A 24050-nucleotide genomic window follows, 5' to 3' on the forward strand; every position below is an offset into this window, starting at 1 on the left:
AGAGCATCTGGGACTCTGCCTGTCTTCCAGGAGGGGGAGGATGGGAAGGACCATCGCTGGGCTTCCTGCTCTCAGCGCTGACTGTTATAAATGGCTTTACAGTTCTTTAAAGTTACCCAGTGCATAGGGTCCAAACAAGTAACCTAATGCCTGCCAGTAAGTATTGTCAATCAGGTAATATGCTTGACTGCCTTTTATTGACTATAGATCCTATTGGCAAGTCGGTGATCTGCCCAGAGCTTCAGTTACCTCTTCAGCCTTTAGTCCCAGCATTCGGGAGGCAGAAGCAGGTGGATCTCTGTGAGTTCGAGGCCAGCCTGGTCTACAAAGGACAGCCAAGACTAACACAGAGAGATGCTGTCTCTAAGAACCAAATATAAATAAATAAATTTTAAAAAATTAAAACATCCTGAAGATGTTTAAGTTTTGTTGAATTTTTTTTACATTTATTTATAACAGAATTTAGAATTTAGAGCTAATTTTTCTTTTTAGACAGAACCTCCCTATGAACCCTAGGCTGATCTCAACACTGTGATCTTCCTACTCTGCATGTGTCTAGAGGTAAGCTTTATCTAAGTACAAGAAGTAAGCCACTCAATATTGCAATATATCTTGGGTGCCAAGGTATATTGGCTATTTTTTTTTTTTTTGCTACTCTGATCAAATAATTGATAAGAAGCAACATAAGGGAAGAAGAGCTGGTTTTGGCTTACAGTTTGGGGGTACAGTCTGTCATGGTGACAACTGAGTGAGGTGGCTGGCCACATTGCTTTCCCCATTAGAAGGAGGGGAACAGATAGGAAGTGGGGCCAGGCTATCAACCTTCAAGATCTGCCTCTAGTGACCCCCTTCCTCTGCAAATGCCTCACTCCCTAAAGGTTCTAGAACCTTCCAAGTAAAAGCCCTTAGCTGGGGATCCAGTCTTCAAATACAGAAACCTGCGAGGGAAAGATTCACATTGAAATCACAACCCCAGGAGCGAGCTAATCCCCAGTTCATGGCAGCCAACCTGGCCCCTGGAAAGCACTCTACCCTCTTGCTTCTTCCTTACCTCCCCCTGAGGACTCTGCATTTTTGCATTGATCCGTTTACCTTTGAATACACAATTTTATGCGTTTCACCAAGGCTCTGAATATCTTTTGGCAAATGCTGTTCTCTCAGACTTATCAGGCAATGTTCCATGGCTCCTGGTGCAAGCAGACTTTGTACTTCTCACATGGACTGCAGTCCTTAGAACAGTTACAGAGGGGACCAGTTTGGGGGACTAGGATGTACATGCATACAGTTGAACCATGGCCCACACAGAGTGATGGAGCATCTACCTTCATCTACCAACTTATATCCCACGTCCTAACTAACATGTACAGCTTCCCATCTCTCTTATTTTTCTTGTGTATTTGATCTAAAACGGTATTTCATTGTGCTAATTTGGGTGACCACCAGTGACTTTGAGGATTTCATAGTATGCTTCTTTTTCTGTTTCCTCTCCTGAAATTACCTATTCATATCTTTTGTGTGTTTTTTCTACATTGCGGGGTTTTCTTTTTAAATTTTTTTTACTGCACTTGTTATGTGTGTGTGCATGTGTCACATACACACGTGTGTGCACATGTGCTAGACGTATTGGGGGTCATGTGTGGAGGTCAGAAGACAAGTAGAGTTGCTTTTCTTCTGCCAACATGTGGGGCCTGGGAACCAGCTGAGGTCATTAGGTCTTTACCTGATGGTCCATAATCAGAGTTTGAAAATTAATTATTTGAAAATGTAACACAATGGCTTGTGATCATATTCACACTCCTACTTCCCCCCCACTACTATATCCTCTGAGATGCACCTCCATCTTCCTACCCCATGAGAGACTGAAAGTCTAAAACTGTGGAGCAAATGACACCTGGCTCGGCACGTCAGAGAGGTTCAGGGAGGCAAGTCTCCCGTGATTCAGGGTCCAGCTGGGATTCCTCTCTGCGGACTGTTGAGCCTCAGAGCTCAGGGATTCCCTCACAGCCCGTGGGCTGCAGGTGTATTCACCACCGTGAGGTGCCGCAGATTACTTACATGGCTGCATCGGTGGCTTCCCAGGTGTACCACAGCCTGCTGATACATGCCGCCAGTTTTTAGCTTATGCTGCGTTTCTGACCTTGCCGTAGAATAGGTTGTTATCCTTTAAGAGGGCAGCCACATAGGTGTCCATAATGTGATCAGCATGCTCCCAACTTGACTTTTGAGAGAAAAAACGTTTTCACAAGTAAACAAATGCTTTAGGTGGAGAACTTTGTTACCAGTTTTAAGCACAAGAAGGTTTTTACTCATATGTAAGATACAGGACCTGTCAGCTGGGCTGTCTTGTCAGGTCTCAGTAGGAGAGGGTATGCCTAGTCCTGCTTTGAGGTAAGGAGCCAGGGTGGGTTGCTACCCCTTGGTGGTCTCCCCTTCTCTGAGAAGAAGGGGGGGGGAAATGAAGGAGGGGGGCCTTGAGGATGGGGCTGGGCAGAGAGGAGGGAGGGGGCTGGGATCAGACTGTAAAGTGATCAAATAAAAAAAAATTAAATATAGGATAAGAAGCCTTTATGAACTTCATTATGTGTATCACAGGCTAATGGGTTACCCTTGGTACTTATACTTGTGTTAAAGTATATTTGGATTTCTCACACACTAGGCTTGTCCTTATAGAAGCAGGCTGCTGCCTTCTTGTGTGTGTGTGTGTGTGTGTGTGTGTGTGTGTGTGTGTGTGTGTGTGAGTGTGAGCATTCCATTGAAAAGAATGCTACAAAGATGATAACGCGCCAAGAACAAAGGGCTTGGGAGCTTACTGAAAACTGGAAATTTGGGTTTAGATTCTTTTGAACCCTGTCCACGAGGATAGAGGAGGTTCTTGTCCACAGCTCTGTCCTTAATTCTGAGATGGGGGTCTGGCCCGGGGAAGGCCCTCAACACATAGGTAACTTGTTGGTTGGTTGGAGGAATGAATGTCAGCGGTCTGTCTGTCACTGTGATAAATGTCTGAGCTGATCTAACTGATGGCTAAAAAGCTGGCTTTGCTCCACAGCTCTAGAGCTTCTATTCTGGCCATGTTGCTCTTGGGTCTGTGGGGAGGAAGAGGTAGCAGCCCAGTGACCTAAAGGCTTCCCACTGGGCCCCAGCTCTTAAAAGTTTTCACTACCGCCTTCCAGCCTGAGCTGGGGGCCAAGTCTTCAATACACAGACCTTGGGACACATTTCTGATCCAAACTAAAGCAAGATGGAAAGTGAATTGTGGCTTGGTTTCATTTCCTGAGGTAAGGTCCCATGTAACTTGGGCTGACCTCAAACTCACCACATGTCCGATGCTGGTCTTCGAACTCCTGACCTTCCTTCCTCTGCTTCTCAAGTTTCTGGGATCTCAGGCATGCGAGGAGGCTGAACATTCTAATGCTTGGTCGACCCATCCCCCATGTCAGGGCGTTTAAAGCACTAACTGCACTTTCCTTTTTACTCTAAGCATGAGTTCCTTTCACATGAGAAAAGAGGAGGCATTTGCATCATTGGACAGCTAAGAATAAACCTCTAATTCAGGTGGGGTCATAGTGAAGTGGGTCCTCCTAGGCTCTGGGAGGTGAGGGAGCAGCCATGGTGGAGTGGGTTCTTCTGGCTTTTTCCAGGCTCTATTGGGGTGAGGGAGTGGCCACTCTGCGAGCAGGCCAGTGTGTGCTAGCTGCCCACAAGTCGGCCAGAGGGAGCTCTTGTCCCAGACTTGGACTCTAGATCCTGAAACCAGCTTCCTCTCTTTTATCTCCCTGGCCTGGATTTATCTAAATTCCAAGGATTGGGAGGGGTCTGCAGGGTCCAGGGTCTAAAACTCAATGTTTTCAGGAACCGTGTGCTTTGGTTTCCAAACTCAGGAGTTAGCAGGGAGGCCCTAGTCAGGGACCTGTCAGCAGTGACAGGTTATTTTCTTAAAGAGGCCTAGGTGAGAGGGGTTAGAGTCCAGGACTGTGTGCAGGTTTCCTACTGGTCCCCAGAGTGAGTCACTGAGCCAGTTATCATAGCTGCCACACGGCTGTTGGCTGCGTCATCTGGACCACAGTTCTGTAATGTTTGGAACCGCAGTCTCACAAACTCTGAAACAGGAAAAGGTCCTGGTGAAATGGGTGGCAGGAAAGCACATTGTAAATGGCAAGTTTGATAAACACATTTTGTTTGCCTTGTGTAACAAATAGAGCCAGCTTTTGTTGAGAGGCACCACGTGAAGCCTTTCAGAAGTTCTCAACTAACAGTTCCAATCTTCTGTTGGCTGGGTTGTGTTTCTTGTGGTCATCGCAGAAAGAATTCACTAACAAGTAAAGATGAGGACACTACAGTCCCTCTCATGCAATTAACACTTACTGGCTATCTTACCTTTCTTCTTCAGGAAGGGATGTTGATGCTGGTAGGTTGAAGGAAAAGGGCCAAGACAGATGTGTGTGCACGGCAGTGTGTGCCTCTGTGCTGTGCATTGATTCTGGCCGGCTTGGCCCCAGGAGGAACCTAGTGCATACAAGCTCAGGAAGACGAAGGGAGGGATGCTCCATCTCTGTGGCTATGGGACATCATCTCCAATGGGCTATTTTCTTGTGAGGCCTTTTTTTTTTTCCGGGGGAGAGAAGCACCCACAGCCCTGTAGGTGGGTCTTCACCTATGCTCTATAAGGATGCTCTTCAAACTCAGTGTCCCCTGGAGTGAAGTTGGGTGGAACCGTGCCTCTGTTCGCCATCTGGACCTTAGGGTTGGTTATTGCTTATGTCTTCTCCCCCGGGAAAGAATTTTGGCAACACTAAACTCTATGTGGATGTTATGTTGGTTTAGGAGGGAGAGAGGAGAGAGGGACCATGCTGGAGAACCAGGAAAGCCAGTGACGTCAGTCCTCAAGCCCGGCAGACTCAAGTTCCAGGACAGCCGGAGTTCAAGTCCCGAGGCTGGGAAAGACCGACTCTCAGCTTCAGATGGGCAGACATCCCTCAGATTCAACTCCTCCTTCCACAGAGCGTGTCTGACCACAGCCACTGCAGCCACAGCAGGGAGAATCCTCTGCTTTCCAGTGGGGACCAGTTCCAATCTCCATCCTCGCTCTGAGACTTCAAAGGCACAAAGGAATAACACCCTTCATAGAGTGAGTGTCTCCAGGGCCTCACGACAAGGGGACGTGTGTGTGTAGAAATGAGGGAGGGTAGGGCACATCACATGCCCTCGTCATGCAGAAGCTGAAAATGAACTTGAAGGGGACACTATCTCTCATCTGAAAGACTTAGGGTTTTTGTGGGAACGGTAGGCCTCATACTAGTTAACAATACAAAATTACTATTCATATCTCACTATATTAGTGAATTCATTTAAGAAGTATTGTTTCTCACGTGTGGATTCTGGCCTCAAGGCACTTAGGCAAGTACAGGATATTGAAGAATAAAAAGTCAAGATGCTGTCCATCCCTTTGAGTTGGATGTGAGGGTGACAGGCACACACGATGTCTCTATCTGCAGGCCCTAGGTACCTAGGCCAGCAGGGCGGCGTGAGGCAGAAGAGACTTCTAGGAAAGGTGGTTTAGAAGAGAAGGAAGTGGTCCTGTTTCTTCACAGGGATGACCTTCTCATCACAGAGCATGCAAGCCCTGTCCCTGTCCCACAGCCTGTGAGATTAACATGGGTAAACAGGCTGGGAAGTAGCCTCCCAGGCACAAGACAGCATGGCGCAGACTATGCCACATAGGAAGCTGGCATGGAACTATTTGTGGTGCCCAACAAGGGACAGAAGCAAGGACCACAGGGACCCCAAGAGGGAGTGCTTGATTCTGCTGAGGAGGGTGGGGATCATCCAGAAGTTTCTGAGAAGGATGGAGTGGAAGTGAAGCTACCACCTCCCTCACCCCAGGGAGAGAGAAACTCACATATCCTCAAGGGCATGTGTGTTTTGGGGGTGACCAATTTTGACTGGTATAGTTACAACACTCCTTTATCACCGGACATAACCTACACAGGGCTGGACCCTGTACCTATGTGTCTATCACAAGACCCAGGTGTCTGGGCTCCGCTTGTTGTTAGGGGCAACACTTGGTCCTATACTGGTCTGTTAGCTTCTTACTCTTTAGAACAGTGGTTCTCAACCTGTGGGCTGTGACTTGTGGGGTGTGTGTGTGTGTGTGTGTGTGTGTGTGTGTGTGTGTGTGTGTGTTGCACATATCGAATATCCTGTATATCAGATATTTACATTATAAATCATAACAATAGCAAAGTTACAGTTATGAAGTAGCCATGAAATAATTTTATGGTTGGGGGTCACCACAACATGAGGAAGTGTATTAAAGGGTCCCAGTCCCAGGAAGGTTGAAAACCACTGCTTTAGACTAAAGCTGAGGAGCTCCTAGGGCAGCTCTGGGTGCAAAAATCCTAGTTAGAGCTGGGCTTCAGCAGGAAGCTTCTGGAACTGATACTATGGGTCTTTTGCTGTCACAGTCCCCCTTTTTTTCACCCTGGTTATTAAGCTCTGCAGAACTCTCCAAGCTTTCTCTTCTAAAATAATCCCCTGCGTTTTCTGTTAAGTGGACTTTCATTATTTCTACCCAAAATTATAATATGCATTTAAGTCCAGTTCCCCATCCACCTGCTCAGACAATGGCTAGGTACTCTGACTTCAGCACCCAGTGGGGCTGGCTGCTCCCAAGGTGTAATGCAAACATGACCAGGCTGACATGGGTCATAGAAGGAGATGCAGAAAGAAGTCACACTGTGCCCAATCTTGCCATAGTGCCCACCCCTCAGCGAGTGGTGCGAATTTGAGTGTGGAACAGCATTCCAATTCCTGCTCATCATGAATTCTAAAAGTTCTTGTTGGTTAGGAGGCAATGTCTCCTGTGGTGGTTCCATGATCTGCTTCTCTCTGGGGTGCCCGGACACCAGCTGGCACTGAGCAGAGGAGGGTGAAGCACAGTCCAGAACTGGAGGGACGGGGGTCTGCAGAATCCCAGTCCAGTTGGGTGCATGTGTATGTGTGTGTGTCCCATGGATGTATGTGTGTGTGTGTATATATGTGTGTGTGCGTGTGTGTACGCCTGTGTGTGTGTGTGTCCCATGGGTGTAGGTGTATGTATGTCTGTGTGTATGTGCGTATGTGTCCCCCATGGGTATATGTGTATGTGTGTGTGTGTGTGTGTGTGTGTGTGTGTGTGTGTGTGTGTGTGTGTCCCATGGTGAACAAGCACTATTACATAAACCTTGGGAAGCAGGAAGGGGTCTTTTGGGTGAATACCTTCCATTGGTTGGGGCTGGCATGCTGGTGATGCTCTGCTTTCATCTAGGTGCCAGCACATGACCGATTACCAGTGACCACCTTGTCGGGGGTTGCCAGGTTTTCAGTGCCCATACCTGAGGCAGGCACGGGAACAGGGAAGGAGCTGTCTCACCCCGCCAGCCTCAGGATGAGATTTTAAATCCCAAGTTTGAGAGTTCCGGGGTTTGAACATGCTCCACCTGGCCAGTTCCCCTGGTGGCACGGTCCATGTGTCCTACAGGCTACCTCTTCCCTGGGGCTTAGAAGAAAGCTAGAACACCACATATTTTGGGTGTATTATATAGCAGATTTGTGCATGAAGATTTGAGCTGCTTTCTTTCTGTTGTGAATGAAGTCCATGTGATCTCCAGTCCGTTTCTATGGTTTCCTTCCTCTGTTCGGATACATTAATCAGCCTGTCAGTTTATTATGGATTTTGGTGCCTTTCTTCCCCTTCAAATCTGAGTTCACATTAATTTAGTTTTCACTTCAACAATGTTTAAAAATAGAACAAAACTGTTTTGACTCACATACAGTTAAACGCTAGATGCTGAAGGAATTTATCTCAGCAGTCTAGATCCCCATTGCTTTTCTCTGTCATTCTTGAGATGCGGCTGTGCTGCACTGCCTCAGAGCGAGGCGAGTCAGCCACGGTTTTCTCAGTGATACTCCGGGTCGGTCAATCATCTCAATTATTGGTCTCCCAAGCTCAAAAAAAAAAAAAAAAAAATGCACCCTGCCATGTGTGAGCCCAGCAGACATGCCCTTCTGGAGGAAAGATAAGCTGTGCCATTTTTATTTGTTGTTGAAGAGCCTATGTCCCTCATCCAACGACGCTGGGGTTGTCACTTGGCACTGCTCCAAAGAGTCCAAGCCTTCACTCCAGCTGCTGCTGCACAACACCTTCCCTGCGGGGTTGCTGTCAGGACCTCTTGTTTGCTCAGTGTGCAGTGAGCTGCAGAGGTTAAGGACATGAGCCTCGGGGCCAGGCCTGGGACTGGCTACAAGGGCTTGAGCCACCTTCTTCCTGACTTCTACAAGCCCCCAAACCCTTACCTGTAAGACTAGGGGAACAAAGTTCTACCATTGCTGGGAGGTTCAGGGGAGATGATGCACAGGTGTAAAATAGTGGGTTCCCACAGCCAGGATCTTCTGCCATCTTTAATACCCTTTGCTGTCATTCGGATCTTCAGTGCCACCATGTGTTAAAGGCTTTGCCCCAGAGTGATGCTACAAGCAAGTGGGATGATCTTTGGGAGATGGGGCCCTCTAAGAGGCAGGTAGGTCACCAGGGTGAGCCCCTGAAGAGATCGAGGCCTCTTGCTTCCCTTTTCCTCCTCTTTTGCTTCCAAGACACTAGGCGAGGCACTTGCTCTACAGTGTGGCTCCTGTAATTGCCACTCTGCACTCTTATTGGAGACCTGAAAGTAATGCGAGAATGCCCTGCCCCCCAAGCAGAGCACAGACCGGAACCTCTAAAGCCAGGAACCCATGGGACCCCTTTCTCTCTATAGGTTGTTTATTTCAGGAATTTTGGGATCCTGACCAAAAGCCAGTGTCCACTATTGGTCATGTTCCCCCTATGCCTAGAGTTGTGCTGCTTGCTGCTTACATGTTGCCATGACTTTTGATTGTTTGAAGACAAAAAGGGCCCAGGAAGTCCTCAAACTCATGATTCTCCTGCCTCGGTCTCCTAAGGGCTGGGGTACAGGCCTGGCTGATTTATTTTTGGAAAGCATACCCATTACATGCTGGCTACTTTGCTAGACACCTTTTCTGTATTCCTCAGTTTTATTCCCATAGCAACCCTGCATGAAGACACCCCTGCTTCTCTGTAGCAAAGGGGGCTCTGTGGCTCGGCAGTTGAGGCCTGGTCATGGCTCAGATATTGTGCTGGTCTCTGCTTTTTGTTTTTATTACCTTTTTGAAGGCTGTAAATCTTATCAGTCTCAACTTTACCATCCATTTTGTAGGCAGGAATGTCCCGTGGCTGTCTAACAGCCCTGTAGGGTGGTAGCTGAAACAACAGGACTGTGTTGTGTCTCCCTCACCTGGAGGTTGGAATCTCGGATGCTCTGAGCCTACTTTGCTGAGCTTGCAAATGGTGTCTTTTCTCCGTGTCCTCACATGCTCATTTCTCTGCATCTGCCCAGTGTCTTCTAATAAGACGCCAGTCAGATTGGATTTGCCTATCCTAATGCCCTCTTTTAGGGTCTCTAAAGGCTCTCCCTCCAGATGAAGTTACATTCGGAGGTACTGGGCATTAATTAGGGCTTTACTAGACACATCAGCACACCAGAGAGGGCTTGTTCTAAACATACCAACAATCACTGTCACCATCACATTTTATCGTGCCGTAAGAGCCTCTTTCATATCATAATTAGGTGGGCTGTAAGGAAAAAGGTCTGTGTATGGACTTGACATGGGCCCAGTGTGATACACTTGAGGTATTAAAAGAGGCCATGTGGTGACAGACTGATGGAATAGCAGGAAGAAGCTTTGCTATGGTTGTAATGATTATTTATAGTCTGAATACACATATGCAATGTGCAGCACATAGTAGTATGCATAGTACACATATATGTTTCTAGAGAGTAATGTACAGCGACAATAGCATATTTATTTTGTATACATATATACAGTATGTGCATGGTAATGTCTTTAGTAATCTAGTGGCTATAGCATGCATTACATGTAATATATGCATATTCCTATATGAGTACACAGTATGTACATGTTCACAGTCTGTTTGTGGTAGCATTACAATGATGATGGTACACTCCTTGGGCATCTGGGGACGTCTTCCTTTCTGATCATAACTCATCATTATGGTCTCAACGTGGTTTCTCCTCATTTCCACATCCATGCACTGCAACTTCCTTAGAGCTTTTAAGCCACCAAGCTTTCCTCATTTTGCAGTAATGACAGCCCCCAGGAAAGGCACAGATTGGATTAGCACTCAGCACTGTTATTTGGGCACCCTGGGGAGCCACAGCTGCGACTCGCAGCTGTGAACAACTGCTTTGGCCCCACTTGCTTTCTTTACACCAGCAGCGACCTAAACAAACGCTGGAGCCACCTCACTGACAACTGAAGGCACGTGGGACAGAGTGAAAGTTTTGTGGCTGCCAACAGCTGACGTTGCAAGCCGGGACTTATTGGTTTGTCAGTGTAGCCCTCCAGAGCTCAAATCCCTCACAGAAACTGCCAAGTTGTTTTTAAGTGGAAACGTGGAAGCTATCCTAGTCTCCCCAAGTTTCTCATTGAAATTTGTGCATCTCTTTCTCATGTAAATGTGTTCAAGTCAACCCAGCTCAATGCAGTACACGTTTAGAGCTCCTGACAGAAGAGAGGTGCAATGCAGAATTCCTAAGGAATTCATAGAACAGCAAAGTCACATGCTCCTAGCAGCCTGTGACAGGCACCGAGGAAGCCGGAAGGAAGTATAAGCTGAGCAGATGGGAAGGAAAGACTAATCCTGATATGTGTGTAGGGAGACATCAGCGAGACAGTTCTTCCTGGAGAGTGTGTGGGACCTGGATCTTCCCAGGCGTTGTAGCTTCCTTTGCTTGGATTATGCAGGGTGAGAGAGCGGCATGCATCCAAAGGAAGCGTGGTGCCATTGTACTTGAGGGCATTGGTAATGCTAGCGAGGAGAGTAAGAGCTCATGAGGCAAAGTTCTGCACAGATGGGAAAAGGAAAGAAGCTGAGACGAGATACAGCTGATCATCTGTCTCCTCAGAGAATTAGGACCCACCTATGCTGGGCACATACCAGGGGGAGAGTCCAGCGTTGCAAACAAACCCGGTTAGAAATGCATGGTTGGCAAAATGGTGATTGGGGAAGCCGAACAGGTCTCGTTTCAGATATGAACACTTTTATTTTGCCAAAGGGCAGTTTGACTTTTTTTTTTTTTACTGTTATTGATTACTTCTGTTTACTTTCTGCTTTTTGGAAGCTTTAAAATAGCTTAGAGTTTTACAGTTTGTTTATTTTTTATTTATTACCAATCTTCTTTCATTGATTGTGGCTCTTGTTTGTTGGACAATGTTTTAAAGAGTTCTTAAATGTTGCATTTAAAGCCAGGCAGTGGTGGTGCACACCTTTAATGCCAGCACTTAGGAGGCAGAGGTGTGTGAATCTGTGTGAACTGGAGAACAGCCTGGTCTACAGAGTGAGTTCCAGGACAGCCAGGTCTGCACAGACAACAAAGCAAAGCAAACAAGTTGTATTTATACTCAAAGCTCTCCGGAGGCTGAAGCTGAAGGAGTGTGAATCCAAGGCTGGACTGGGCTCCACAGTGAGTGAGTGCGAGGCCAGGCTGGGCTCCACAGTGAGACCACGTCTTTTCAAAAATGGATTTAGCGGTTACTGAACTGCTACACTAAAAATAGTTAAAAATAAATGCATCCCATCTCTTGCATAGATTTCTATATCATAAAACTTTTGATTGTGTGTGAAGCCTTCTCTACTTCATATGTTGTTACTATGTTCAATTTAAAAAAAAAGACTTATTTTTATTTATGCATGTCTGTGTGAGCACATGCTACGTGCAAGCTGCTGCCCGAGGAAGCCAGAAGACGGAGTCAGATCCCCTGGAGCTGGAGTTACAGGTGGGTGAGCACCTCATATGGGCGCTGGGAAAACAACTGTGATTCTGCGTTCTCTCATTTTTAAGAAAATCATAAAAGAAAAGTTCCCTAGCCTAAAGGAGATGCCTATCAAAGTATAAGAAAGATATAGACTATCAAATACAGTGGACCAGAAAAGAAATTCTCCCTGGTACACAATAATCAAAACACTAAATATACAGAACCAAGAAAGAATGTTACAAGCTACAAGGGAAAAAGAGCAAATAATGTGTAAAGGCAGACCTATTAGAGTAATATCTGACCTTTCTTTCTTATTAAAAAAAAAAGATTTATTTATTTATTATGTATACAACATCCTGCCTGCATGGGGGCCTGCCCAGCAGAAGAGGGAACCAGATCTTATCATAGATGGCTGTGAGCCACCATGTGGTTGCTGGGAATTGAACTCAGGGCCTTCAGAATACCTGCCAGTGCTCTTAACATCTGAGCCATCTCTCCAGTCCCCACATCTGACATTTCAATGGAAAGTCTAAAAGTCAGCAGGGCCTGAATAGATACTTTGCAGACTCTAAGAGACCACAGATGTAAGCCCAGACTACTATACCCAGCAAAATTTCCAATCATCATTGATGGAGAAAGAAAAACATTCCATGATAAAACCAAATTTAAACAGTATTTATCTATAAATTACCCCCTGCCAGAATGAACTTGAATGAAAAATTTAGTGTAAAGAGGTTAACCACACCCAATAAAACATAAATAATAATCCAAGAACAGTAAATAAAACAATAGCAGGAACCAATAAACTTGGCTCATTAGTAATTCTCAATAAATGGTCTCAACTACCCAATAAAAAGACACAATCTAATAGACTGTATTTGAAAACAGGATTCATTTTTTTTTCTACACAGGATTTCTCTATGTAGTCCTGGCTATCCAGAACTTACTCTGTAGACCACGCTGGCCTCAACCTCACAGAGACCTGCCTGCTTCTGCTTCCCCAGGTGCTGGGATTATAGGCGTGCGCCACTGAGCCTGGCTAGGATCTATCTTTTAAACATCAAGAATAGACATCAACTCAGGCTAAAAGAATGGAAGAAAATATTCTAAGCAAATGGACTTAAAAAGCAAGCTGGAGTAGCCATTTTAATATGTGACAAAATAGTCTTCAAACCAAAGCTAATCAGAAGACACAGGGAAGGACATTACATATGCATCCAAGGAAAAAATTCCACCAAGAGAATATTAGAATGCTAAACATTTATGCACCAAACGCAAGGGCACCTGAATTCATAAAAAGACACACTATTACAGTGTAAGTCACATATTGACCTTCATGCACTGATGGGGGGAGACTCCAATACTCTTGCCAATAGACAGGTCACTCAATCACAAACAAAACAGAGAAATGTGGGGGTTAAATAGCATTATAAAGAAAATTGATGTGGTAGATAATGACAGAACATTCCACCCAAATACTAAAGAATATTCCTTTTTCTCAGTAGCTCATGGAACATTGTCCAAAATTGCCCATATACTCAGACACAAAGCAAGTCTCCAGATACAAGAGAATTGAAAGAGTGCCCTGCGTCCTATCTGACAAACATGGATTAAAGCTGGATATCAACAATAGTAGAAAGTGTACAAACTTATGGAAACATGACAACTCACCACTGAATGAAAATAAGTCAAGACAGAAAGTGCAAAGGAAATTTAAAACTTTTTTTTTTTTTTTTTTTAGAACTGAATGAAAATGAAAACAACATACTCAAGCTATGGAACAAAATGCGGGTGGTTCTAAGTTTCACAGCACTATGTGCTAACATTAAAAACATTGAGTGATCTCATAGTGTCATATTATCTTATTATCATATTAACATAACATTAAGTTAGCATTTTCATATTAACTTAACAATGCAACTGAAAGATCTAGAACAACTAGAAAAATTAACACTCAAAAGGAATAGGTGGCAAGAAATAACCAAGCTCAGGGTTGAAATCAATAAAATAGAAACAACAACAACAATAAAAATACAAAAGATCAATAAAATCAAGAGTTGACTCTTTAAAAAAAAAATCAGTGAGATTGACAAATCCCTAGCCAAACTGACTAAAAGATAGAGAGAAATTATACAAATTAATAGAATTAGAGACATAAAGGGGATATAATGACAGATACCGAGGATCATAAGGCTATACCTTAAAAACGTATATTTCAACAAGCTAGAAAATCTAAAAGAAATGAATACATTTCTATCTCTCTATATCTATCTATCTATCTATCTATCTATCTATCTATCTATCATCTATGCCATATATAGGCCATATAAATATATATATGACTTACCAAAGTTAAATCAAGATCAGATAAGCAATTTCAGCAGCCCTATTACGCCTAGGGAAAGAGAAGCTGTAAAGAAACATCCCAACAACAACAACAACAACAACAACAACAACAACAACAACAACAGTAGTCCAGGGCCAGATGGATTCAATGCAGACTTCTTCTGTACCTTCAAACAAGAATGAATGCTAGTAGCCCTCAAATTATCCCACAAAATGGAAGCCGAAAGAAGCCCAATTCTTCTTTTACAGCCACCATTACCTGGCTACCTGAACCACACAAAGATCCAGCAAGACCTGAGGGGCTCCCCCCTGAAAGACCGCCTTGAGTCTCAGAAGAGATGCTGTGCTTGGACGTGTGAACAGTCTTGGGCCCCCTAAAGACTGTAGGGGCTCTTGGAGTTGAAATGAATGCATCTTACATGATGTGATGGCCACGGAGTTACGGGGGCCGGGGGCAGAACACTGTGGTTCGAATGTGAACTGTCCCACGGGGGCTCGTGTGTTTGAACACTTACTTCCTACCTAGCATCACTGTGTTGGACAGTTGGGGACCCCCTTAGGTGGTGAAGCCTCCATGAGGCAGGCCTTTACGTTTTACAGTCTGGCTCTACCTTCCTTGGTTATCTGCTTCCTGAGCCACCGAAATGTGAGGTGAGGAGTCCCTACGGCAGCCTCCCATCACTGTGGAGCCTCCTGTCCACACCTTCCCTTCTGGGACAGAGTATATTCATCCCTTCAGGCTGTAAGCAAATTAAACCAATATTTTACTCTTAAAAAAAACCCTACCCATTTAAAATAGCAAGGTTATAAAATAGCCATGTTATAAATAGCAAGGTTGGTTTAGCAGCTCAGCGATGTTAAGACCTTGCCTTCATCATTGCTTTCCTCCTCTTGGCATTTTCCTCATGCTTCTAAGGCAGCTGCAAAGACTCCAGGCCTCACACCTTCCCAACTATTCAAATGAGAGAAGGCGAAATAGCTCTTTTTTTTTTTTTAAATAAGGAAGGAAAATATTTCCCCTAAATTGGCAATTTTTCTTGAGGTCTTCGGCCTCCCATGCCTCACGTAGACATATCACACATCTATGCCATGGCTACAAATTGGCTGGGGAAGTAGACTGTGGAAGGAAGGCTCTGCCTACAATACCCAGGGAAACAGCAGAGTTGCAGACAGGTGCTCAAGTGCGTGTCCAAGATTGTCACGTGCTTCCTGAACACAACTGTGACTGTGCGTTGAAGCATTAAAAAAATCTCCCCCCCCCCCCCCGCTCCCTCCCTCCCGCCCTTCCTCCCTTCTTCCCTTCCTCCCTTCCTCCCTCTCTTGTTTTTTTGTTTTTTGAGACAGGGTTTCTCTGTCTAGCCCTGACTGTCCTGGACTCGCATTGTAGACAAGGCTGGCCTCAAACTCACAGAGATCCACCTGCCCCTGCCTCTCAAGTGCTGGGATTAAAGGCCTGCGCCACCATGCCCGGCACAAAAATCTCTTTGCTGTAACCATTACAAATATTACAAATATTCCTTTTGAATTGTTACTGTCATGAGTTATTTCTCAGTATACAACTGATAAACAAGAATAGAATACTAGTTTGAGCAAATAATGAAACAGGAATTATGAATGAAGAAAACAATGGTTTTTGTCAGTAATGCCTTTCTTAATGTTACTAGAAAATGCACCGTGAAGAATATTATGGGCTGTTGGAATGGGGCAGGGTTTTGGCACTTGCATTTCAGTTTCCATGTTTGTGGGCTTGAGCATCATGTCCTCTTGCTAGTGAGAATGGTTTTATGGAATTGAAAGTGTTTTAGAACACAGGCGCTGGGGTCTGGAACGATGGCTCAGTGGCAAAGAGCACTAACTGCAAAGGACCCAGGCTTGGTTCCCAGCACCCACATGGTGGCTTACGACTGTCTGTAACTCTACTTCTAGGGCACCCAAGGCCCTCTTCTGACCTTCATGAGTACCATTCACACATATGGTTCACAAACATAAATGCAGACAAAACATTTATGCCCATAAGTAAATCGTTAAAAATTAAAATAGCAAGGTTGATCGGCTCCTTTAGTTCCCTTCTGATTTGTGTTCTGATATACACATGGTGATTCAATATAAAAGTTATATATTAGGTAGGGGATGGAGGAAATAAACATGACTGGAAGGGATGGATGGGAAACAGGAGCCTCATAGCACCTCCACTCAGGGTCTGCTCAGCAGATCTGATGTAGGCAGAGGGCATGAGCTGGGGCTGGGGACTGAGTCCCTCAGCGTCATCCTGCCTAGTGTTTCCTACTTGGAAAGTCCTTGGGGCCCCCACTGGTCCATGGATACCAGCTTCACGATTCCTGGCTGTGAAGATCAAATGAGGTAACATAGGTGAAAGCCTGTCAAAAGCTGTAAGGACTGGCACGTGTCCCTAGGATGTATTTTCTGTATTTTTTTTCTCTCTCAAAATTGTGGCTGCAGCCCACAGAGTAGAAATAGGCTAGATTTTTGTTGTTTTTGAGACAGGGTTTCTCTATGTAGCCTTAGCTGTCTTGGGACTCACTTTGAAGACCAGACTGGCCTCAAACTCAGACACCCACCTGCCTCTGTCTACCCACTCTTGGGATTAAAGGTGTGCACTACCACACTCAGCTAAAGATTTGTTTATTTATGTGTATGTCTGTATGAGAGTGCAGGGTCTCCTGGAACTGGAGTTACAAACAGTTGTGAGCTTCCATGTGGGTGCTGGGAACTGAACCTGGGTCCTCTGAAAGAGCCAGTGTGCTCTAACCACTGAGACATCTCTCCTGCCCCCACAGGCTTGAATTTAATACTTCTTGCTCTAAGTCTTGAAAATTGTCCACATCATTAGGCAAGCTAGCTCTCCACTGGGCTACCTGACACCACCACCGTCCCTGGAATAGGAAAGAACGCTGGAGGAAAGGGGTTGAGCCAGCTTTTGAGAGGGCATTGGATGGGGGTGGAGGTTGGGGCAGGCTCACGAGAAAGAATTTCTCCTGTCTCCTGCAGAGGTCTACTTCTTCAATGAAGATTTTTACTGATCACGTCTGGTTTATGTGAACAGAGAGGAGAGCCTTGGGGGATGTTGCTGTTGAGCCTCTATGCCCTTGTTCTAGGACGTACAGGCAACGCCATCTTCCCGGATACCCAGGCCCAGGAGGCCAGAGACATGGGGGAGGGGTCTTATAAATCAGTCTACTCTCCTTTGGGTTCTTGTCTTGCTGTTGACATGAGCACAGCATGAGGACCCCAGTGCCTCAGACCCATGGAAATGGCAATGCTCCCTCTGGTCCATGTGCTAGTGTTGCGGGGAAAGCTTGCCCTTTAGCTAAGAGCAGTGTACAGAAGTACCAACCACAGCTTCTTCCTCCGGGATGTTCACAGCCTGACACTGCCCACGTACAGAGACTTGGACATGAGACCAGCTACCTCCTCCTCCCTGTGCTGTACATAATACACATGCTGAGGTTCCAGGGTTATGTAGTAGGCATCCTCCACCAGAGCCAGCACAACCCGCCCGATCCCAGCTTTTCTGAAGGCTAGAACCGAGCTGTGCAGGATGCAGCATTCATCACCTCAAAGACAGTGGAGGCTGAACAAACAGCGAGGGCTTTGTTCACGCAGGAGCGACAGCTCAAATGAAGACACGGAAGCTCTGAGTTCTCAGCAGTGGCTGGATGCCAATGGAGACAGGCTGTGGGTGGGAGCTTTGAGCTCTTGGGCGTGGGGTGGGATGCCCAGCAGGAGCAGCAGCAGCAGCAACAGCAGCAGCAGCAGCAGCAGCAGCAGCAGCAGAGAGTTAGACACATACGTAGGGGAATAGCCATGTGGAGGAAGGGCACAAGACTGAGTCTGAGGTCACACATCACACGCTGAGGAAAATGACGGACAAGAACATTTCTAAGGACAGAATTTAGTGCTATGAGCAAGGCTTGTGCTGCATTACCTTAAAAGGGTGAGCCAGAATGACTTGGGCTGGTTTCTTATAAGTTTCTCTTGGGGGGGCATTATCTGAAATAATGATGATGATGATGATGATGATGATAATAATAATAATAATTATAATAATAAAAACCCAGAACAGCCTGAAGGAATGTACTCATTTGAAGAGATAACAGCCAAGCCCCTTCCCAGTGATGCAGTTCTGAGATCCAGGAGATCTTTCTAGGCCCAGATGGGTGTGGCTAGAAACTCAGCAGTCACCAAAAACCTGAGATAGTAACTCTCAGGAAGGTTAGAGGTGTAGAAAAGCTGGGGTGGGGGTAGGGTGGGGGAGGGGGAAACAGAAGAACGCTGTATTCAGAGACATTAGAGAAATGAGATGTTAAGGAAAGGAGAGAAACTCCTGAGAGGGGTTCCCAAGGGAGCAGTGGTGGGTCAACTACCCCGCATGGTGTTTTGGACCCATGGTAGGAGCAGGGCAAAGATCAGGGTAACTTCTGTTGTGAGTGTGAGTGTCCTAAGTTGAGCCAATTAGGAAGTGGTTCGTTCCGCACTTGTGTCCTGGCTGGCCAGGGAGAGCACCACGCTCTGCCCAGGCTCCCAGGTAGAGGGGGTTGCAGCTCCCCCCTGTGCGGCATGTGCTCGGCAGCTGACTGCCAGCCTAGGCTTGCCAGCCTTCACCCTTGCAGTGTCTTGCAGGCTGCGATCAGACTGCACTCGGTTTGTTCTGGCTTTGCTGTGGCTTGTTCTACCATGCAGCCCGCACCTCTCACAGCCACTATGGAAAGCTACAGTTGTCTTGGCTACCCCATGTGTGACTCCTTGCCTATGCAGAGGTCTGGGTGCGCTTTTTCCTGAGGTAGGTGGGGACTTCTTATTATCTGTTCTTGCAGACAATTTAGTCTGTTAAAAGCAAAACTATGAGACTGGGAAGCCGTGCCTTCTCTAAGGTCCCCCAGGATGTCACAAGCCAGCAGGTCTGCTGACACTGACTTGCTTCCCAGAGTCTTTGTCTCTCCCCCTTCGAGGAGGCTATCCCATACTCAGCTGCAAATCCTCTTATCTTCCTCAGGGTTCCAGACTCCACCATTTGTTTTAACTCCGACCTTCCATTCATTTATATTTATTTCTGGGATTATAATTTAATTGCAACACTTCTCCCTTCCCTTCCCTTTCCTCCTTCCGAACTTTCCCACACACCCCTCCCCTGTTTTCTTTAAAATTCACGGCCTCTTTTTCACTTATTGTTACTGCATGTGTGTATATGTATGTATGTTTGTATATACCTATATATTCCTAAATGTAATCCATTGAGTTCATATAATGCTACTTGTATGTGTGTTTTCGGGCTGACCGTTTGGCACTGGACAACCGATTGGTGTGCTCGTCCCTGGGGAGGACCCTCTCTCAGGCCCAGGTTTGCTCAGTTCCCTACAGTTCCTTGTGCAGGGTGGAGGCCCCGAGGGCTTTTTCCTGCCCAGTCTGGGATGTCCGTTGGTGCCATCCTTGTTCAGCTCATGTGTGGGCAATCATGTTGGCGAGACTTTACCTAGTTTACCTTCTGATCTAACCGGAGATGCAAATTCACAGCAAACTCCCTGGTCCTCTGGCTCGTACCATCTTTCTACCCCCTCTTCCTCAATGTTCCCTGAGCCGTAGGTGAAGGAGTGTTTTTGTAGATGCGCCGATGGGGACTGGGGCTCCATAACTCTGCATTTTGATTGGTTGTGGTTTTCTGTAGCGGTCTCTGTCTGCTGCAAAGAGCAATTTCCTTGAATGAAGAGCGAAGACCATGTTTATACTTGGGTATAGGACAAGTGTTTAGATTGTCATGAGTGATGACGCTGGTATAGTAAGTTAGTGGTTGTAGATTCTCCTCCAATACCCCTGACTTTACCAGCACTGAGCAATTAATTAGGTTTCCGTTTCCAGGCATGATTTCCTTATGGTTGAGAGGGTCCTGAGTCCAATCAGAGAGGTGTTGGTTACCACCCAGGTGTGGATGCCACTACCCCACCCTTAGTTGTCATGCTGTGCTGGTCATTGATGTCTAGCCTTCCTTTCTAGCAGCTGTTTTCACACGCTTTTTTTTTTTTAACCACAGGCTTTTCCCTTTCTTCTTAAGTGAGCTGGCTCCTCCTGACCCCGAGAGTCCCCAAAAACACTTCCTTAGTGGCTGACACCCCCACTCACTACCCCAAGTTGAGATGAGTGGTGAGTCTTCAGTATCTACCAGCCCATAGCTAACTCTAAGTCCTCAGGCACAGGAGGCCAGCATGTGCTCAAGGGAACAATTTAAAAACTGGATGTGACTAAAGCTTACTGACTGAAATGGAATCATCTTAACAATAAATGATTGGAAAGGTGTTAAATGGGTGGGAAAGTCTTTGAGGGGAACACGCTACTCAGCAGAAAAGTTGATTTTGAAAAAAACATAATGCTATATTAGAAGAACAATCTACCCCATCTCTCTTTCTCCCCTTCTTTATTTATTTAATTTTTAAAAATTGCTTGCTGGTACTGGGTAATGGACCCAGGGCCTGATATATGCCCAGACACCTGCTTATATTTCACCAGTTGGAACTCAACAAATTGCACAGCTTAACGAAACAGCCACTGTGTAATCAAGAGTGGAGGACACATGCCAAGCAATATTGGGGATCTCAGAGAGATCTTTCCCCCAGTGACAGCCACTTACCCTTGAACCCTTGCTTTTCCCCTAGGCTTGATCTCCATGGGCTCTTGGCCGTAGAGCAGTGCTGGTGGGTCTTGTCCTGTGCTATGCCTGACTTGGGCATGGGATGGACATGTGGTAGCATGTGCAGGGGGAGAACTCCTGTGTCTATGGAGATGCAAGTGTGAGCTGCGTCCTTTCTTGGCCAAGCTGCTTTAGGCTCTAGAAGCAGATTCTGTAGGAGCCTTGGGACAACCACTCCCCCACCCCGGCACTGATGTCACTTCTAAGGCTGAGCAGCTGTGCAGAGAATAGGCTCTCCACTGCAAAGCAGAGCCCTTTAAGGAGACTAATTGTTTTTATAATAAGACTTTCCAGGGAAGAGGAGAAACGGCTCCTCCTAAAAACAAATGAGTCCACTCTGCTTAGAAAGCACACAGCCTGCCCAGCAGGTACAAAAACCCAGTTGGTGCTTTCCCAGTTGGGCATTTAAGGAGGAATGGATGGGTCTTTCAACTCACAGGGCCGTGCAGAGTCCCCTACCCTCAAGATTCGTTTGGAGGGGGACAGCTATTTTAAAGAAAATGTAAATGATTCAAGCTTCAGGTAGGACGTAACTCACGATGTAATGTTTTTTATTGACCTTCACAGTTGTTCCTAGAAGCAAGGCTGCTGCCCATGTGCTGTTGCTCCAGCCACAAAGACAAGTTTTCACACCACTTAGAACCAAGCTTGGCTGAAATAGAAAATCTGACCACAGTAGCACAAGCAGAGGCATCTATTGCATACAACAAAAGTGTGGCTTGTGCAGTCCAGGGCCTCTTGTCCTCCTGCCTGCCTGCCCGCCTGCCCACCTGCCCACCTGCCCACCTGCCCACCTGCCCACCTGCCCGACCCACGACCCCCTCCCCCAGCCCCCCTGCCCCTCCTGTCTTAGGGGCTAGCTTCTTGCTCCTCCTTCATTAGTGTAGATGACTGCCTCTACCCCAAGGGCTGGGAGGATTGCTCCTGCTCTGTCCTTGTCCCAGAGGTGCAGGCCGGAAAACTGACAATAGGCAAAACACAACAGTGCAGGGCCAGGGCCCAGCGGCCACTCACCTGGGCATTCAGCACACGGACTGAAAACTTATCCGCACACAGAGCCAGCACATGGAAGCCGCCCTTAGCTTTCTCCACCGCTGCCAAGACTTCAAAGCAGCCAGGTGCCCTTCAGTAGGTGACAGGGAAACTGGCTGAGGTACACATGTCAGCAACAGTGGAAGCTGGCAGACAGATCACACCAAGTTCAAAGCCAGCCTGGTCTTTCTGCCAGGGTTACATAGCAAGATCGGTTCAAAACACCAAAAGATAAGGGGACTATGGCTGTGGCTCAGGTGGTAAAGTGCTTACCTAGCATATGAGACCTTGGGTTCGGATCTCAGTTCTGCATAAACTAGGCGTGGTGATACATACCTATAACTGCAGCGCTCAGGAAGTGGAGACAGGAGTTCCAGATCACCCTCAGTTATACAGCAAATTGGAGCCTGTCCTGTGCTACACGAGACTCTCTTAGCCTCCTCCTACCCTCCCCTGTGAAACAGCAGCAGCAGCAGCAGCAACCACAGCAGCAGCAGCAGCAGCAACCACAGCAGCAGCAACAACAACAACAACATGTACTAGTAGGAGAAAGGCTAAATCAACTGTGGTATGTCCAGACAATAGAATATTAGTCAGCACTGAAAAGAAGTGAAAAGAGATGAAGAAAATGCAGAAACTTAAAGCTGAGCCACGCTGCCTGAGACCACGTGTCTATGCTGGGAATGGGGAGAGAGAGGACCAGTGGCTGTAAGTGCTGGGAGGACAGAGCGATGGGGCGGGGGGGGGGCGGGGGGCAGGGGGGCAGGGGGCAGGGGGGCAGGGCGCCGGGGGAGCACAGAAGGGCTTTAGGGCCATGAGCTGTTCTGTGTTCCACTGCAGTGATGGATACACCTAGTGCGACCACAGAACCTGCTACACTGGGGCTGACTCCTTTTGTACGCTGTGGACTCTGCATGATGGCAATGCCCCGTCTTACAGAAGACAAGAAATGAGTTGCTCCAATATGAGGGGGTGCCAGCAACCTGAGGGGGCAGTAGGGGTGCCAGCAATAAGTGGCCACCAACGTGGGGATGTCCGTGAATGTGCGAGTGAGGAGAAAATGTAGACATTTTCAACATTTTCTTTGAAGTTTTACTCTGAACATAAAAATTGCCTTTAAAAAATTGCAGTGTATGAGTATCTGTGGCACACTCATGTGTGTGTATGTGTGCCTGTGGCTGTGTGTGTTATGATGTTTGTGGTGTGTGTGTATGTGTGCCTGTGGCTGTGTGTGTTATGATGTTTGTGGTGTGTGTGTATGTGTGCCTGTGGCTGTGTGTGTTATGATGTTTGTGGTGTATGTATATGTGTGTCTGTGACTGTGTGACTGTTGTATGACTGTGTGTATATGGGGTCTATATGTCTATGGGATGTGTGTGTGTGGTGTATACACACGCATGTGCAAATGTGCACAGATGAGGATGCTAAGTGTCTTCCTCGATTGTTCTCTGCCTTACTCTTTTAAGACAGACATCTTTCTGAATTGGGAGCCTGCTGTTTTAACTAGCCCAGCTGGACAGTAAATTCTCCAAATTCACTTGTCTCTGCTCCACCAAAGCTGTAGTTACAGGCACAGGTGGCCATACTACATTAAAAAAAAAATGGTTGCTGTAGATTTGAATTCAAGCCCTCAAACCCACTGAGCCCCTAAAACTGGGTTTATTGAATTGTTAACAAAACAATAGCTTCCCTAGAAACCCCTCAATGAGCTTTATAAATTGGGTCACCTGACCACCCCAGGCTACTTCAAACTCTGCTGGCTCTCCAGCAGCAAATTTTACCCAGGAAGGGAATGGATGCCTGTGACAGCTTCCCTAGCTGATGACTCTTTGTCCAGTCATCCAGTTAACCCTTTCATTTAAAGGTGTTGTATATGCAAGCACATTGTTGAGGTCACCTAGTGGTGTTGCTGTCACTCACTCTCAGCCTAGCGGCATTGCTGTCACTCACTCTCAGCCTAGCGGTATTGCTGTCACTCACTCTCAGCCTAGCGGTATTGCTGTCACTCACTCTCAGCCTAGGGGTATTGCTGTCACTCACTCTCAGCCTAGCGGTATTGCTGTCACTCACTCTCAAGTTGGGTTCTCTCACCACTCACTACCAT

The sequence above is a fragment of the Acomys minous genome, assembly GCF_964271855.1.
Source record: "Acomys minous genome assembly, chromosome: 18".
Taxonomy (NCBI): Eukaryota; Metazoa; Chordata; class Mammalia; order Rodentia; family Muridae; genus Acomys; species Acomys minous.